This window comes from Heterodontus francisci, chromosome 21 (genome assembly GCF_036365525.1).
Source record: "Heterodontus francisci isolate sHetFra1 chromosome 21, sHetFra1.hap1, whole genome shotgun sequence".
In the NCBI taxonomy this organism is placed as follows: domain Eukaryota; kingdom Metazoa; phylum Chordata; class Chondrichthyes; order Heterodontiformes; family Heterodontidae; genus Heterodontus; species Heterodontus francisci.
In genome coordinates, this window is record NC_090391.1 from 18,594,587 (window position 1) to 18,613,513 (window position 18,927).

The window sequence follows — 18,927 nt, forward strand, 5'->3', positions numbered from 1 at the left end:
GTGGGATTAGTATTAGATTGATAAAGGAATATGGGGAGAGAGCAGGACAGTGGGATTGGTATTAGATTGTTAAAGGAATATGGGGAGAGAGCTGGACAGTGGGATTAGTATTAGATTGATAAAGGAATGTGGGGAGAGAGCAGGACAGTTTGATTAGTATTTGATTGATAAAGGAATATGGGGAGAGAGCAGGACAGTGGGATTCGTATTAGATTTTTAAAGGAATATGGGGAGAGAGCAGGACAGTGGGATTAGTATTAGATTGATAAAGGAATATGGGGAGAGAGCAGGACAGTGGGATTATCATTAGATTGTTAAAGGAATATGGGGGAGAGCAGGACAGTGGGATTAGTATTAGATTGTTAAAGGAATATGGGGAGAGAGCAGGACAGTGGGATTAGTATTAGATTGATAAAGGAATATGGGGAGAGAGCAGGACAGTGGGATTAATATTTGATTGATAAAGGACTATGGGGAGAGAGCAGGACAGTGGGATTAGTATTAGATTGTTAAAGTATTATGGGGAGAGAGCAGGACAGTGGGATTAGTATTAGATTGAAAAAGGAATATGGGGAGAGAGCAGGACAGTGGGATTAGTATTAGATTGCAAGAGGACTATGGGGATAGAGCAGGACAGTGGGATTAGTATTAGATTGATAAAGGAATATGGGGAGAGAGCAGGACAGTGGGCTTAGTATTAGATAGATAAAGGAATATGGGGAGAGAGCAGGACAGTGGGATTAGTATTAGATTGTTAAAGGAATATGGGGAGAGAGCAGGACAGTGGGATTAGTATTAGATTTATAAAGGAATATGGGGAGAGAGCAGGACAGTGGGATTAGTATTAGATTGTTAAAGGAATATGGGGAGAGAGCAGGACAGTGGGATTAGTATTAGATTGTTAAAGGAATATGGGGAGAGAGCAGGACAGTGGGATTAGTATTAGATTGATAAAGGAATATGGGGAGAGAGCAGGACAGTGGGATTAGTATTTGATTGATAAAGGACTATGGGGAGAGAGCATGACAGTGGGATTAGTATTAGATTGTTAAAGGAATATGGGGAGAGAGCAGGACAGTGGGAATAGTATTAGAATAATAAAGGACTATGGGGAGAGAGCAGGACAGTGGGATTAGTATTAGATTGATAAAGGAATATGGGGAGAGAGCAGGACAGTGGGATTAGTATTAGATTGATAAAGGAATATGGGGAGAGAGCAGGTCAGTGGGAATAGTATTAGAATAATAAAGGACTATGGGGAGAGAGCAGGACAGTGGGATCAGTATTAGATTGATAAAGGAATATGGGGAGAGAGCAGGACAGTGGGATTAGTATTAGATTAATAAAGGACTATGGGGAGAGAGCAGGACAGTTGGATTAGTATTAGATTGATAAAGGAATATGGGGAGAGAGCAGGACAGTGGGATTTGTATTAGATTGTTAAAGGAATATGGGGAGAGAGCAGGACAGTGGGATTAGTATTAGATTGATAAAGGACTATGAGGAGAGAGCAGGACAGTGGGATTAGTATTAGATTGATAAAGGAATATGGGGAGAGAGCAGGACAGTGGGATTAATACTTGATTGATAAAGGACTATGGGGAGAGAGCAGGACAGTGGGATTAGTATTAGATTGTTAAAGGAATATGGGGAGAGAGCAGGACAGTGGGATTAGTATTAGATTGAAAAAGGAATATGGGGAGAGAGCAGGACAGTGGGATTAGTATTAGATTGTTAAAGGAATATGGGGAGAGAGCAGGACAGTGGGATTAGTATTAGATTGAAAAAGGAATATGGGGATAGAGCAGGACAGTGGGATTAGTATTAGATTGATAAAGGAATATGGGGAGAGAGCAGGACAGTGGGATTAGTATTAGATTGATAAAGGAATATGGGGAGAGAGCAGGACAGTGGGATTAGTATTAGATTGTTAAAGGAATATGGGGAGAGAGCAGGACAGTGGGATTAGTATTATATTGTTAAAGGAATATTGGGAGAGAGCAGGACAGTGGGATTAGTATTAGATTGATAAAGGAATATGGGGAGAGAGCAGGACAGTGGGATTAGTATTTGATTGATAAAGGACTATGGGGAGAGAGCAGGACAATGGGATTAGTATTAGATTGTTAAAGGAATATGGGGAGAGAGCAGGACAGTGGGAATAGTATTAGAATAATAAAGGACTATGGGGAGAGAGCAGGACAGTGGGATTAGTATTAGATTGATAAAGGAATATGGGGAGAGAGCAGGACAGTGGGATTAGTATTAGATTGATAAAGGAATATGGGGAGAGAGCAGGACAGTGGGAATAGTATTAGAATAATAAAGGACTATGGGGAGAGAGCAGGACAGTGGGATCAGTATTAGATTGATAAAGGAATATGGGGAGAGAGCAGGACAGTGGGATTAGTATTAGATTAAAATAGGACTATGGGGAGAGAGCAGGACAGTGGGATTATTATTAGATTGATAAAGGAATATGGGGAGAGAGCAGGACAGTGGGATTTGTATTAGATTGTTAAAGGAATATGGGGAGAGAGCAGGACAGTGGGATTAGTACTGGATTGATAAAGGACTATGGGGAGATTGCAGGACAGTGGGATTAGTATTAGATTGATAAAGGACTATGGGGAGAGAGCAGGACAGTGGGATTAGTATTAGATTGTTAAAGGAATATGGGGAGAGAGCAGGACAGTGGGATTAGTATTAGATTGAAAAAGGAATATGGGGAGAGAGCAGGACAGTGGGATTAGTATTAGATTGCAAAAGGACTATGGGGATAGAGCAGGACAGTGGGATTAGTATTAGATTGATAAAGGAATATGGGGAGAGAGCAGGACAGTGGGCTTAGTATTAGATAGATAAAGGAATATGGGGAGAGAGCAGGACAGTGGGATTAGTATTAGATTGTTAAAGGAATATGGGGAGAGAGCAGGACAGTGGGATTAGTATTAGATTTATAAAGGAATATGGGGAGAGAGCAGGACAGTGGGATTAGTATTAGATTGTTAAAGGAATATGGGGAGAGAGCAGGACAGTGGGATTAGTATTAGATTGTTAAAGGAATATGGGGAGAGAGCAGGACAGTGGGATTAGTATTAGATTGATAAAGGAATATGGGGAGAGAGCATTACAGTGGGATTAGTATTTGATTGATAAAGGACTATGGGGAGAGAGCATGACAGTGGGATTAGTATTAGATTGTTAAAGGAATATGGGGAGAGAGCAGGACAGTGGGAATAGTATAAGAATAATAAAGGACTATGGGGAGAGAGCAGGACAGTGGGATTAGTATTAGATTGATAAAGGAATATGGGGAGAGAGCAGGACAGTGGGATTAGTATTAGATTGATAAAGGAATATGGGGAGAGAGCAGGTCAGTGGGAATAGTATTAGAATAATAAAGGACTATGGGGAGAGAGCAGGACAGTGGGATCAGTATTAGATTGATAAAGGAATATGGGGAGAGAGCAGGACAGTTGGATTAGTATTAGATTAATAAAGGACTATGGGGAGAGAGCAGGACAGTGGGATTAGTATTAGATTGATAAAGGAATATGGGGAGAGAGCAGGACAGTGGGATTTGTATTAGATTGTTAAAGGAATATGGGGAGAGAGCAGGACAGTGGGATTAGTATTAGATTGATAAAGGACTATGAGGAGAGAGCAGGACAGTGGGATTAGTATTAGATTGATAAAGGAATATGGGGAGAGAGCAGGACAGTGGGATTAGTATTTGATTGATAAAGGACTATGGGGAGAGAGCAGGACAGTGGGATTAGTATTAGATTGTTAAGGGAATATGGGGAGAGAGCAGGACAGTGGGAATAGTATTAGAATAATAAAGGACTATGGGGAGAGAGCAGGACAGTGGGATTAGTATTAGATTGATAAAGGAATATGGGGAGAGAGCAGGACAGTGGGATTAGTATTAGATTGATAAAGGAATATGGGGAGAGAGCAGGACAGTGGGAATAGTATTAGAATAATAAAGGACTATGGGGAGAGAGCAGGACAGTGGGATCAGTATTAGATTGATAAAGGAATATGGGGAGAGAGCAGGACAGTGGGATTAGTATTAGATTAATATAGGACTATGGGGAGAGAGCAGGACAGTGGGATTAGTATTAGATTGATAAAGGAATATGGGGAGAGAGCAGGACAGTGGGATTTGTATTAGATTGTTAAAGGAATATGGGGAGAGAGCAGGACAGTGGGATTAGTACTGGATTGATAAAGGACTATGGGGAGATTGCAGGACAGTGGGATTAGTATTAGATTGTTAAAGGACTATGGGGAGAGAGCAGGACAGTGGGATTAGTATTAGATTGATAAAGGACTATGAGGAGAGAGCAGGACAGTGGGATTAGTATTAGATTGTTAAAGGACTATGGGGAGAGAGCAGGACAGTGGGATTAGTATTAGATTGTTAAAGGAATATGGGGAGAGAGCAGGAAAGTGGGATTAGTATTAGATTGATAATGGATTATGGGGAGAGAGCAGCATAGTGGGATTAGTATTAGATTGATAAAGGAATATGGGGAGAGAGCAGGACAGTGGGATTAGTATTAGATTGTTAAAGGAATATGGGGAGAGAGCAGGACAGTGGGATTAGTATTAGATTGTTAAAGGACTATGGGGAGAGAGCAGGAAATTGGGATTAGTATTAGATTGTTAAAGGACTATGGGGATAGAGCAGGACAGTGGGATTAGTATTAGATTGTTAAAGTACTATGGGGAGAGAGCAGGACAGTGGGATTAGTATTAGATTGATGAAGGAATATGGGGAGAGAGCAGGACAGTGGGATTAGTATTAGACTGATAAAGGACTATGGGAAGAGAGCAGGACAGTGGGATTAGTATTAGATTGATAAAGGAATATGGGGAGAGAGCAGGACAGTGGGATTAGTATTAGATTGGTAAAGGACTATGGGGAGAGAGCAGGACAGTGGGATTAGTATTAGATTGTTAAAGGACTGTGGGGAGAGAGCAGGAAAGTGGGATTAGTATTAGATTGATAAAGGAATATGGGGAGAGAGCAGTTCAGTGGGATTAGTATTAGATTGTTAAAGGAATTTGGGGAGAGAGCAGGACAGTGGGATAAGTGTTAGATTGATAAAGGAATATGGGGAGAGAGCGGGACAGAGGGATTAGTATTAGATTGATAAAGGACTATGGGGAGAGAGCAGGACAGTGGGAATAGTATTAGAATAATAAAGGACTATGGGGAGAGAGCAGGACAGTGGGATTAGTATTAGATTGATAAAGGAATATGGGGAGATAGCAGGGCAGTGGGATTAGTATTAGATTGATAAAGGACTATGGGAGAGAGCAGGACAGTGGGATTAGTATTAGATTGATAAAGGAATATGGGGAGAGAGCAGGACAGTGGGAATAGTAATAGAATAATAAAGGACTATGGGGAGAGAGCAGGACAGTGGGATTAGTATTAGATTGATAAAGGAATATGGGGAGATAGCAGGGCAGTGGGATTAGTATTAGATTGATAAAGGACTATGGGAGAGAGCAGGACAGTGGGAATAGTAATAGAGTAATAAAGGACTATGGGGAGAGAGCAGGACAGTGGGATTAGTATTAGATTGATAAAGGAATATGGGGAGATAGCAGGGCAGTGGGATTAGTATTAGATTGATAAAGGACTATGGGAGAGAGCAGGACAGTGGGATTAGTATTAGATTGATAAAGGAATATGGGGAGAGAGCAGGACAGTGGGATTAGTACTGGACTGATAAAGGACTATGGGGAGATAGCAGGACAGTGGGATTAGTATTAGATTGTTAAAGGACTATGGGGAGAGAGCAGGACAGTGGGATTAGTATTAGATTGATAAAGGACTATGGGGAGAGAGCAGGACAGTGGGATTAGTATTAGATTGTTAAAGGACTATGGGGAGAGAGCAGGACAGTGGGATTAGTATAAGATTGACAAAGGACTATGGGGAGAGAGCAGGACAGTGGGATTAGTATTAGATAGTTAAAGGAATATGGGGAGAGAGCAGGACACTGGGATTACTATTAGATTGATAAAGGATTATGGGGAGAGAGCAGTACAGTGGGATTAGTATTAGATAGTTAAAGGAATATGGGGAGAGAGCAGGACAGTGGGATTAGTATTAGATTGTTAAAGGAATATGTGGAGAGAGCAGGACAGTGGGATTAGTATTAGATTGATAAAGGAATATGGGGAGAGAGCAGGACAGTGGGATTAGTATTAGATTGTTAAAGGAATATGGGGAGAGAGCAGGACAGTGGGATTAGTATGAGATTGATAAAGGAATATGGGGAGAGAGCAGGACAGTGGGATTAGTATTAGATTGATAAAGGAATATGGGGAGAGAGCAGGACAGTGGGATTAGTATTAGATTGTTAAAGGAATATGGGGAGAGGGCAGGACAGTGGGATTAGTATTAGATTGATAAAGGAATATGGGGAGAGAGCAGGACAGTGTGATTAGTATTAGATTGTTAAAGGAATATGGTGAGAGAGCAGGACAGTGGGATTAGTATTAGATTGTTAAAGGAATATGGGGAGAGAGCAGGACAGTGGGATTAGTATTAGATTGATAAAGCAATATGGGGAGAGAGCAGGACAGTGGGATTAGTATTTGATTGATAAAGGACTATGGGGAGAGAGCATGACAGTGGGATTAGTATTAGATTGTTAAAGGAATATGGGGAGAGAGCAGGACAGTGGGAATAGTATTAGAATAATAAAGGACTATGGGGAGAGAGCAGGACAGTGGGATTAGTATTAGATTGATAAAGGAATATGGGGAGAGAGCAGGACAGTGGGATTAGTATTAGATTGATAAAGGAATATGGGGAGAGAGCAGGACAGTGGGAATAGTAATAGAATAATAAAGGACTATGGGGAGAGAGCAGGACAGTGGGATCAGTATTAGATTGATAAAGGAATATGGGGAGAGAGCAGGACAGTGGGATTAGTATTAGATTGATAAAGGACTATGGGGAGAGAGCAGGACAGTGGGATTAGTATTAGATGGATAAAGGAATATGGGGAGAGAGCAGGACAGTGGGATTAGTACTGGATTGATATAGGACTATGGGGAGATAGCAGGACAGTGGGATTAGTATTAGATTGTTAAAGGAATATGGGGAGAGAGCAGGACAGTGGGATTAGTACTGGATTGATATAGGACTATGGGGAGATAGCAGGACAGTGGGATTAGTATTAGATTGTTAAAGGACTATGGGGAGAGAGCAGGACAGTGGGATTAGTATTAGATTGATAAAGGACTATGAGGAGAGAGCAGGACAGTGGGATTTGTATTAGATTGACAAAGGACTATGGGGAGAGAGCAGGACAGTGGGATTAGTATTAGATTGACAAAGGACTATGGGGAGAGAGCAGGACAGTGGGATTAGTATTAGATTGTTAAAGGAATATGGGGAGAGAGCAGGACAGTGGGATCAGTATTAGATTGATAAAGGAATATGGGGAGAGAGCAGGACAGTGGGATTAGTATTAGATTGATAAAGGACTATGGGGAGAGAGCAGGACAGTGGGATTAGTATTAGATTGATAAAGGAATATGGGGAGAGAGCAGGACAGTGGGATTTGTATTAGATTGTTAAAGGAATATGGGGAGAGAGCAGGACAGTGGGATTAGTACTGGATTGATAAAGGACTATGGGGAGATAGCAGGACAGTGGGATTAGTATGAGATTGTTAAAGGACTATGGGGAGAGAGCAGGACAGTGGGATTAGTATTAGATTGATAAAGGACTATGAGGAGAGAGCAGGACAGTGGGATTAGTATTAGATTGTTAAAGGACTATGGGGAGAGAGCAGGACAGTGGGATTAGTATTAGATTGACAAAGGACTATGGGGAGAGAGCAGGACAGTGGGATTAGTTTTAGATTGTTAAAGGAATATGGGGAGAGAGCAGGACAGTGGGATTAGTATTAGATTGATAATGGATTATGGGGAGAGAGCAGTATAGTGGTATTAGTATTAGATTGATAAAGGAATATGGGGAGAGAGCAGGACAGTGGGATTAGTATTAGATTGTTAAAGGAATATGGGGAGAGAGCAGGACAGTGGGATTAGTATTAGATTGATAAAGGAATATGGGGAGAGAGCAGGACAGTGGGATTAGTATTAGATTGTTAAAGGAATATGGGGAGAGAGCAGGACAGTGGGATTAGTATTAGATTGATAAAGGAATATGGGGAGAGAGCAGGACAGTTTGATTAGTATTTGATTGATAAAGGAATATGGGGAGAGAGCAGGACAGTGGGATTATCATTAGATTGTTAAAGGAATATGGGGAGAGAGCAGGACAGTGGGATTAGTATTAGATTGATAAAGGAATATGGGGAGAGAGCAGGACAGTGGGATTAATATTTGATTGATAAAGGACTATGGGGAGAGAGCAGGACAGTGGGATTAGTATTAGATTGTTAAAGGAATATGGGGAGAGAGCAGGACAGTGGGATTAGTATTAGATTGAAAAAGGAATATGGGGAGAGAGCAGGACAGTGGGATTAGTATTAGATTGTTGAAGGACTATGGGGATAGAGCAGGACAGTGGGATTAGTATTAGAGTGATGAAGGAATATGGGGAGAGAGCAGGACAGTGGGATTAGTATTGGACTGATAAAGGACTATGGGAAGAGAGCAGGACAGTGGGATTAGTATTAGATTGTTAAAGGAATATGGGGAGAGAGCAGGACAGTGGGATTAGTATTAGATTGATAAAGGAATATGGGGAGAGAGCAGGACAGTGGGATTAGTATTAGATTGATAAAGGAATATGGGGAGAGAGCAGGACAGTGGGATTAATATTAGATTGATAAAGGAATATGGGGAGAGAGCAGGACAGTGGGATTAATATTTGATTGATAAAGGACTATGGGGAGAGAGCAGGACAGTGGGATTAGTATTAGATTGTTAAAGGAATATGGGGAGAGAGCAGGACAGTGGGATTAGTATTAGATTGAAAAAGGAATATGGGGAGAGAGCAGGACAGTGGGATTAGTATTAGATTGTTGAAGGACTATGGGGATAGAGCAGGACAGTGGGATTAGTATTAGAGTGATGAAGGAATATGGGGAGAGAGCAGGACAGTGGGATTAGTATTGGACTGATAAAGGACTATGGGAAGAGAGCAGGACAGTGGGATTAGTATTAGATTGTTAAAGGACTATGGGGAGAGAGCAGGACAGTGGGATTAGTATTAGATTGATAAAGGACTATGGGGAGAGAGCAGGACAGTGGGATTAGTATTAGATTGTTAAAGGACTATGGGGAGAGAGCAGGACAGTGGGATTAGTATAAGATTGACAAAGGACTATGGGGAGAGAGCAGGACAGTGGGATTAGTATTAGATAGTTAAAGGAATATGGGGAGAGAGCAGGACACTGGGATTACTATTAGATTGATAAAGGATTATGGGGAGAGAGCAGTACAGTGGGATTAGTATTAGATAGTTAAAGGAATATGGGGAGAGAGCAGGACAGTGGGATTAGTATTAGATTGTTAAAGGAATATGTGGAGAGAGCAGGACAGTGGGATTAGTATTAGATTGATAAAGGAATATGGGGAGAGAGCAGGACATTGGGATTAGTATTAGATTGTTAAAGGAATATGGGGAGAGAGCAGGACAGTGGGATTAGTATGAGATTGATAAAGGAATATGGGGAGAGAGCAGGACAGTGGGATTAGTATTAGATTGATAAAGGAATATGGGGAGAGAGCAGGACAGTGGGATTAGTATTAGATTGTTAAAGGAATATGTGGAGAGGGCAGGACAGTGGGATTAGTATTAGATTGATAAAGGAATATGGGGAGAGAGCAGGACAGTGTGATTAGTATTAGATTGTTAAAGGAATATGGGGAGAGAGCAGGACAGTGGGATTAGTATTAGATTGTTAAAGGAATATGGGGAGAGAGCAGGACAGTGGGATTAGTATTAGATTGATAAAGGAATATGGGGAGAGAGCAGGACAGTGGGATTAGTATTTGATTGATAAAGGACTATGGGGAGAGAGCATGACAGTGGGATTAGTATTAGATTGTTAAAGGAATATGGGGAGAGAGCAGGACAGTGGGAATAGTATTAGAATAATAAAGGACTATGGGGAGAGAGCAGGACAGTGGGATTAGTATTAGATTGATAAAGGAATATGGGGAGAGAGCAGGACAGTGGGATTAGTATTAGATTGATAAAGGAATATGGGGAGAGAGCAGGACAGTGGGAATAGTATTAGAATAATAAAGGACTATGGGGAGAGAGCAGGACAGTGGGATCAGTATTAGATTGATAAAGGAATATGGGGAGAGAGCAGGACAGTGGGATTAGTATTAGATTGATAAAGGACTATGGGGAGAGAGCAGGACAGTGGGATTAGTATTAGATGGATAAAGGAATATGGGGAGAGAGCAGGACAGTGGGATTAGTACTGGATTGATATAGGACTATGGGGAGATAGCAGGACAGTGGGATTAGTATTAGATTGTTAAAGGAATATGGGGAGAGAGCAGGACAGTGGGATTAGTACTGGATTGATATAGGACTATGGGGAGATAGCAGGACAGTGGGATTAGTATTAGATTGTTAAAGGACTATGGGGAGAGAGCAGGACAGTGGGATTAGTATTAGATTGATAAAGGACTATGAGGAGAGAGCAGGACAGTGGGATTTGTATTAGATTGACAAAGGACTATGGGGAGAGAGCAGGACAGTGGGATTAGTATTAGATTGACAAAGGACTATGGGGAGAGAGCAGGACAGTGGGATTAGTATTAGATTGTTAAAGGAATATGGGGAGAGAGCAGGACAGTGGGATCAGTATTAGATTGATAAAGGAATATGGGGAGAGAGCAGGACAGTGGGATTAGTATTAGATTGATAAAGGACTATGGGGAGAGAGCAGGACAGTGGGATTAGTATTAGATTGATAAAGGAATATGGGGAGAGAGCAGGACAGTTTGATTTGTATTAGATTGTTAAAGGAATATGGGGAGAGAGCAGGACAGTGGGATTAGTACTGGATTGATAAAGGACTATGGGGAGATAGCAGGACAGTGGGATTAGTATGAGATTGTTAAAGGACTATGGGGAGAGAGCAGGACAGTGGGATTAGTATTAGATTGATAAAGGACTATGAGGAGAGAGCAGGACAGTGGGATTAGTATTAGATTGTTAAAGGACTATGGGGAGAGAGCAGGACAGTGGGATTAGTATTAGATTGACAAAGGACTATGGGGAGAGAGCAGGACAGTGGGATTAGTTTTAGATTGTTAAAGGAATATGGGGAGAGAGCAGGACAGTGGGATTAGTATTAGATTGATAATGGATTATGGGGAGAGAGCAGTATAGTGGTATTAGTATTAGATTGATAAAGGAATATGGGGAGAGAGCAGGACAGTGGGATTAGTATTAGATTGTTAAAGGAATATGGGGAGAGAGCAGGACAGTGGGATTAGTATTAGATTGATAAAGGAATATGGGGAGAGAGCAGGACAGTGGGATTAGTATTAGATTGTTAAAGGAATATGGGGAGAGAGCAGGACAGTGGGATTAGTATTAGATTGATAAAGGAATATGGGGAGAGAGCAGGACAGTTTGATTAGTATTTGATTGATAAAGGAATATGGGGAGAGAGCAGGACAGTGGGATTATTATTAGATTTTTAAAGGAATATGGGGAGAGAGCAGGACAGTGGGATTAGTATTAGATTGATAAAGGAATATGGGGAGAGAGCAGGACAGTGGGATTATCATTAGATTGTTAAAGGAATATGGGGAGAGAGCAGGACAGTGGGATTAGTATTAGATTGATAAAGGAATATGGGGAGAGAGCAGGACAGTGGGATTAATATTTGATTGATAAAGGACTATGGGGAGAGAGCAGGACAGTGGGATTAGTATTAGATTGTTAAAGGAATATGGGGAGAGAGCAGGACAGTGGGATTAGTATTAGATTGAAAAAGGAATATGGGGAGAGAGCAGGACAGTGGGATTAGTATTAGATTGTTGAAGGACTATGGGGATAGAGCAGGACAGTGGGATTAGTATTAGAGTGATGAAGGAATATGGGGAGAGAGCAGGACAGTGGGATTAGTATTGGACTGATAAAGGACTATGGGAAGAGAGCAGGACAGTGGGATTAGTATTAGATTGTTAAAGGAATATGGGGAGAGAGCAGGACAGTGGGATTAGTATTAGATTGATAAAGGAATATGGGGAGAGAGCAGGACAGTGGGATTAGTATTAGATTGATAAAGGAATATGGGGAGAGAGCAGGACAGTGGGATTAATATTAGATTGATAAAGGAATATGGGGAGAGAGCAGGACAGTGGGATTAATATTTGATTGATAAAGGACTATGGGGAGAGAGCAGGACAGTGGGATTAGTATTAGATTGTTAAAGGAATATGGGGAGAGAGCAGGACAGTGGGATTAGTATTAGATTGAAAAAGGAATATGGGGAGAGAGCAGGACAGTGGGATTAGTATTAGATTGTTGAAGGACTATGGGGATAGAGCAGGACAGTGGGATTAGTATTAGAGTGATGAAGGAATATGGGGAGAGAGCAGGACAGTGGGATTAGTATTGGACTGATAAAGGACTATGGGAAGAGAGCAGGACAGTGGGATTAGTATTAGATTGATAAAGGAATACGGGAAAGAGCAGGACAGTGGGATTAGTATTAGATTGATAAAGGACTATGGGGAGAGAGCAGGACAGTGGGATTAGTATTAGATTGATAAAGGAATATGGGGAGAGAGCAGGACAGTGGGATTAGTATTAGATTGATAAAGGAATATGGGGAGAGAGCAGGACAGTGGGATTAGTATTAGATTGTTAAAGGAATATGGGGTGAGAGCAGGACAGTGGGATTAGTACTGGATTGATAAAGGACTATGGGGAGAGAGCAGGAAAGTGGGATTAGAATTAGATTGATAAAGGAATATGGGGAGAGAGCAGGACAGTGGGATTAATATTAGATTATTAAAGGAATATGGTGAGAGAGCAGGACAGTGGGATTAGTACTGGATTGATAAAGGACTATGGGGAGATAGCAGGACAGTGGGATTAGTATTAGATTGTTAAAGGACTATGGGGAGAGAGCAGGACAGTGGGATTAGCATTAGATTGATAAAGGACTATGGGGAGAGAGCAGGACAGTGGGATTAGTATTAGATTGTTAAAGGACTATGGGGAGAGAGCAGGACAGTGGGATTAGTATTAGATTGACAAAGGACTATGGGGAGAGAGCAGGACAGTGGGATTAGTATTAGATTGTTAAAGGAATATGGGGAGAGAGCAGGACAGTGGGATTAGTATTAGATTGATAAAGGAATATGGGGAGAGAGCAGGACAGTGGGATTAGTATTACATTGTTAAAGGAATATGGGGAGGGAGCAGGACAGTGGGATTAGTATTAGATTGATAAAGGAATATGGGGAGAGAGCAGGACAGTGGGATTAGTATTAGATTGATAAAGGAATATGGGGAGAGAGCAGGACAGTGGGATTAGTATTAGATTGTTAAAGGAATATGGGGAGAGAGCAGGACAGTGGGATTAGTATTAGATTGATAAAGGAATATGGGGAGAGAGCAGGACAGTGGGATTAGTATTAGATTGTTAAAGGAATATGGGGAGAGAGCAGGACAGTGGGATTAGTATTAGATTGTTAAAGGAATATGGGGAGAGAGCAGGACAGTGGGATTAGTATTAGATTGATAAAGGAATATGGGGAGAGAGCAGGACAGTGGGATTAGTATTTGATTGATAAAGGACTATGGGGAGAGAGCATGACAGTGGGATTAGTATTAGATTGTTAAAGGAATATGGGGAGAGAGCAGGACAGTGGGAACAGTATTAGAATAATAAAGGACTATGGGGAGAGAGCAGGACAGTGGGATTAGTATTCGATCGATAAAGGAATATGGGGAGAGAGCAGGACAGTGGGATTAGTATTAGATTGATAAAGGAATATGGGGAGAGAGCAGGACAGTGGGAATAGTATTAGAATAATACAGGACTATGGGGAGAGAGCAGGACAGTGGGATCAGTATTAGATTGATAAAGGAATATGGGGAGAGAGCAGGACAGTGGGATTAGTACTGGATTGATAAAGGACTATGGGGAGATAGCTGGACAGTGGGATTAGTATTAGATTGTTAAAGGACTATGGGGAGAGAGCAGGACAGTGGGATTAGTATTAGATTGATAAAGGACTATGGGGAGAGAGCAGGACAGTGGGATTAGCATTAGATTGTTAAAGGACTATGGGGAGAGAGCAGGACAGTGGGATTAGTCTTAGATTGACAAAGGACTATGGGGAGAGAGCAGGACAGTGGGATTAGTATTAGATTGTTAAAGGAATATGGGGAGAGAGCAGGACAGTGGGATTAGTATTAGATTGATAATGGATTATGGGGAGAGAGCAGTATAGTGGGATTAGTATTAGATTGATAAAGGAATATGGGGAGAGAGCAGGACAGTGGGATTAGTATTAGATTGTTAAAGGAATATGGGGAGAGAGCAGGACAGTGGGATTAGTATTAGATTGATAAAGGACTATGGGAAGAGAGCAGGACAGTGGGATTAGTATTAGATTGATAAAGGAATACGGGAAAGAGCAGGACAGTGGGATTAGTATTAGATTGATAAAGGACTATGGGGAGAGAGCAGGACAGTGGGATTAGTATTAAATTGTTAAAGGACTGTGGGGAGAGAGCAGGACAGTGGGATTAGTATTAGATTGATAAAGGACTATGGGGAGAGAGCAGTTCAGTGGGATTAGTATTAGATTGTTAAAGGAATATGGGGAGAGAGCAGGGCAGTGGGATTAGTATTAGATTGATAAAGGAATATGGGGAGAGAACAGGACAGTGGGATTAGTATTAGATTGATAAAGGAATATGGGGAGAGAGCAGGACAGTGGGATTAGTATTAGATTGTTAAAGGAATATGGGGTGAGAGCAGGACAGTGGGATTAGTACTGGATTGATAAAGGACTATGGGGAGAGAGCAGGACAGTGGGATTAGTATTAGATTGATAAAGGAATATGGGGAGAGAGCAGGACAGTGGGATTAATATTAGATTATTAAAGGAATATGGTGAGAGAGCAGGACAGTGGGATTAGTACTGGATTGATAAAGGACTATGGGGAGAGAGCAGGACAGTGGGATTTGTATTAGATTGTTAAAGGACTATGGGGATAGAGCAGGACAGTGGGATTAGCATTAGATTGATAAAGGACTATGGGGAGAGAGCAGGACAGTGGGATTAGTATTAGATTGTTAAAGGACTATGGGGAGAGAGCAGGACAGTGGGATTAGTATTAGATTGACAAAGGACTATGGGGAGAGAGCAGGACAGTGGGATTAGTATTAGATTGTTAAAGGAATATGGGGAGAGAGCAGGGCAGTGGGATTAGTATTAGATTGATAAAGGAATATGGGGAGAGAGCAGGACAGTGGGATTAGTATTAGATTGATAAAGGAATATGGGGAAAGAGAAGCAGGACAGTGGGATTAGTATTAGATTGACAAAGGAATATGGGGAGAGAGCAGGACAGTGGGATTAGTATTAGATTGTTAAAGGAATATGGGGAGAGAGCAGGACAGTGGGATTAGTATTAGATTGATAAAGGAATATGGGGAGAGAGCAGGACAGTGGGATTAGTATTAGATTGAAAAAGGAATATGGGGAGAGAGCAGGACAGTGGGATTAGTATTAGATTGTTAAAGGACTATGGGGATAGAGCAGGACAGTGGGATTAGTATTAGAGTGATGATGGAATATGGGGAGAGAGCAGGACAGTGGGATTAGTATTGGACTGATAAAGGACTATGGGAAGAGAGCAGGACAGTGGGATTAGTATTAGATTGATAAAGGAATATGGGGAGAGAGCAGGACAGTGGGATTAATATTTGATTGATAAAGGACTATGGGGAGAGAGCAGGACAGTGGGATTAGTATTAGATTGATAAAGGAGTATGGGGAGAGAGCAGGACAGTGGGATTAGTATTAGATTGAAAAAGGAATATGGGGAGAGAGCAGGACAGTGGGATTAGTATTAGATTGTTAAAGGACTATGGGGATAGAGCAGGACAGTGGGATTAGTATTAGAGTGATGATGGAATATGGGGAGAGAGCAGGACAGTGGGATTAGTATTGGACTGATAAAGGACTATGGGAAGAGAGCAGGACAGTGGGATTAGTATTTGATTGATAAAGGAATATGGGGAGAGAGCAGGACAGTGGGATTACTATTAGATTGATAAAGGACTATGGGGAGAGAGCAGGACAGTGGGATAAGTATTAAATTGTTAAAGGACTGTGGGGAGAGAGCAGGACAGTGGGATTAGTATTAGATTGATAAAGGACTATGGGGAGAGAGCAGTTCAGTGGGATTAGTATTAGATTGTTTAAGGAATTTGTGGAGAGAGCAGGACAGTGGGATTAGTATTAGATTGTTAAAGGAATATGGGGAGAGAGCAGGACAGTGGGATTAGTATTAGATTGATAAAGGAATATGGGGAGAGAGCAGGACAGTGGGATTAGTATTAGATTGATAAAGGAATATGGGGAGAGAGCAGGACAGTGGGATTAGTATTAGATTGTTAAAGGAATATGGGGAGAGAGCAGGACAGTGGGATTAGTACTGGATTGATAAAGGACTATGGGGAGAGAGCAGGACAGTGGGATTAGTATTAGATTATTAAAGGAATATGGTGAGAGAGCAGGACAGTGGGATTAGTACTGGATTGATAAAGGACTATGGGGAGACAGCAGGACAGTGGGATTAGTATTAGATTGTTAAAGGACTATGGGGAGAGAGCAGGACAGTGGGATTAGCATTAGATTGATAAAGGACTATGGGGAGAGAGCAGGACAGTGGGATTAGTATTAGATTGTTAAAGGTCTATGGGGAGAGAGCAGGACAGTGGGATTAGTATTAGATTGACAAAGGACTATGGGGAGAGAGCAGGACAGTGGGATTAGTATTAGATTGTTTAAGGAATATGGGGAGGGAGCAGGACAGTGGGATTAGTATTAGATTGATAAAGGTATATGGGGAGAGAGCAGGACAGTGGGATTAGTATTAGATTGATAAAGGAATATGGGGAGAGAGCAGGACAGTGGGATTAGTATTAGATTGTTAAAGGAATATGGGGAGAGAGCAGGACAGTGGGATTAGTATTAGACTGAGAAAGGAATATGGGGAGAGAGCAGGACAGTGGGATTAGTATTAGATTGTTAAAGGAATATGGGAAGAGAGCAGGACAGTGGGATTAGTATTAGATTGTTAAAGGAATATGGGGAGAGAGCAGGACAGTGGGATTAGTATTAGATTGTTAAAGGAATATGGGGAGAGAGCAGGACAGTGGGATTAGTATTAGATTGTTAAAGGAATATGAGGAGAGAGCAGGACAGTGGGATTAGTATTAGATTGATAAAGGAATATGGGGAGAGAGCAGGAAAGTGGGATTAGTATTTGATTGATAAAGGACTATGGGGAGAGAGCAGGACAGTGGGATTAGTATTAGATTGTTAAAGGAATATGGGGAGAGAGCAGGACAGTGGGATTAGTATTAGATTGTTAAAGGAATATGGGGAGAGAGCAGGACAGTGGGATTAGTATTAGATTGATAAAGGAATATGGGGAGAGAGCAGGAAAGTGGGATTAGTATTTGATTTATAAAGGACTATGGGGAGAGAGCAGGACAGTGGGATTAGTATTAGATTGATAAAGGAATATGGGGAGAGAGCAGGAAAGTGGGATTAGTATTAGATTGAAAAAGGAATATGGGGAGAGAGCAGGACAGTGGGATTAGTATTATATTGTTAAAGGACTATGGGGATAGAGCAGGACAGTGGGATTAGAATTAGAGTGATGAAGGAATATGGGGAGAGAGCAGGACAGTGGGATTAGTATTGGACTGATAAAGGACTATGGGAAGAGAGCAGGACAGTGGGATTAGTATTAGATTGATAAAGGAATATGGGGAGAGAGCAGGACAGTGGTATTAGTATTAGATTGATAAAGGACGATGAGGTGAGAGCAGGACAGTGGGATTAGTATTAGATTGTTAAAGGACTATGGGAAGAGAGCAGGACAGTGGGATTAGTATTAGATTGATAAAGGAATATGGGGAGAGAGCAGGACAGTGGGATTAGTATTAGATTGATAAAGGAATATGGGGAGAGAGCAGGACAGTGGGATTAGTATTAGATTGATAAAGGAATATGGGGAGAGAGCAGGACAATGGGATTAGTATTAGATTGTTAAAGCAATATGGGGAGAGAGCAGGACAGTGGGATTAGTATTGGATTGATAAAGGAATATGGGGAGAGAGCAGGACACTGGGATTAGTATTAGATTGATAAAGGAATATGGGGAGAGAGCAGGACAGTGAGATTAGTAATAGATTGTTAAAGGAATATGGGGAGAGAGCAGGACAGTGGGATTTGTATTAGATTGATAAAGGAATATGGGGAGAGAGCAGGACAGTGGGATTAGTATTAGATTGATAAAGGAATATGGGGAGAGAGCAGGACAGTGGGATTAGTATTAGATTGTGAAAGGAATATGGGGAGAGAGCAGGACAGTGGGATTAGTATACGATTGTTAAAAGAATATGGGGAGAGAGCAGGACAGTGGGATTAGTATTAGATTGATAAAGGAATATGGGGAGAGAGCAGGACAGTGGAATTAGTATTAGATTGATAAAGGAATATGGGGAGAGAGCAGGACAGTGGGATTAGTGTTAGATTGATAAAGGAATATGAGGAGAGAGCAGGACAGTGGGATTAGTATCAGATTGATAAAGGAATATGGGGAGAGAGCAGGACAGTGGGATTAGTATTAGATTGTTAAAGGACTATGGGCAGAGAGCAGGACAGTGGGATTAGTATTAG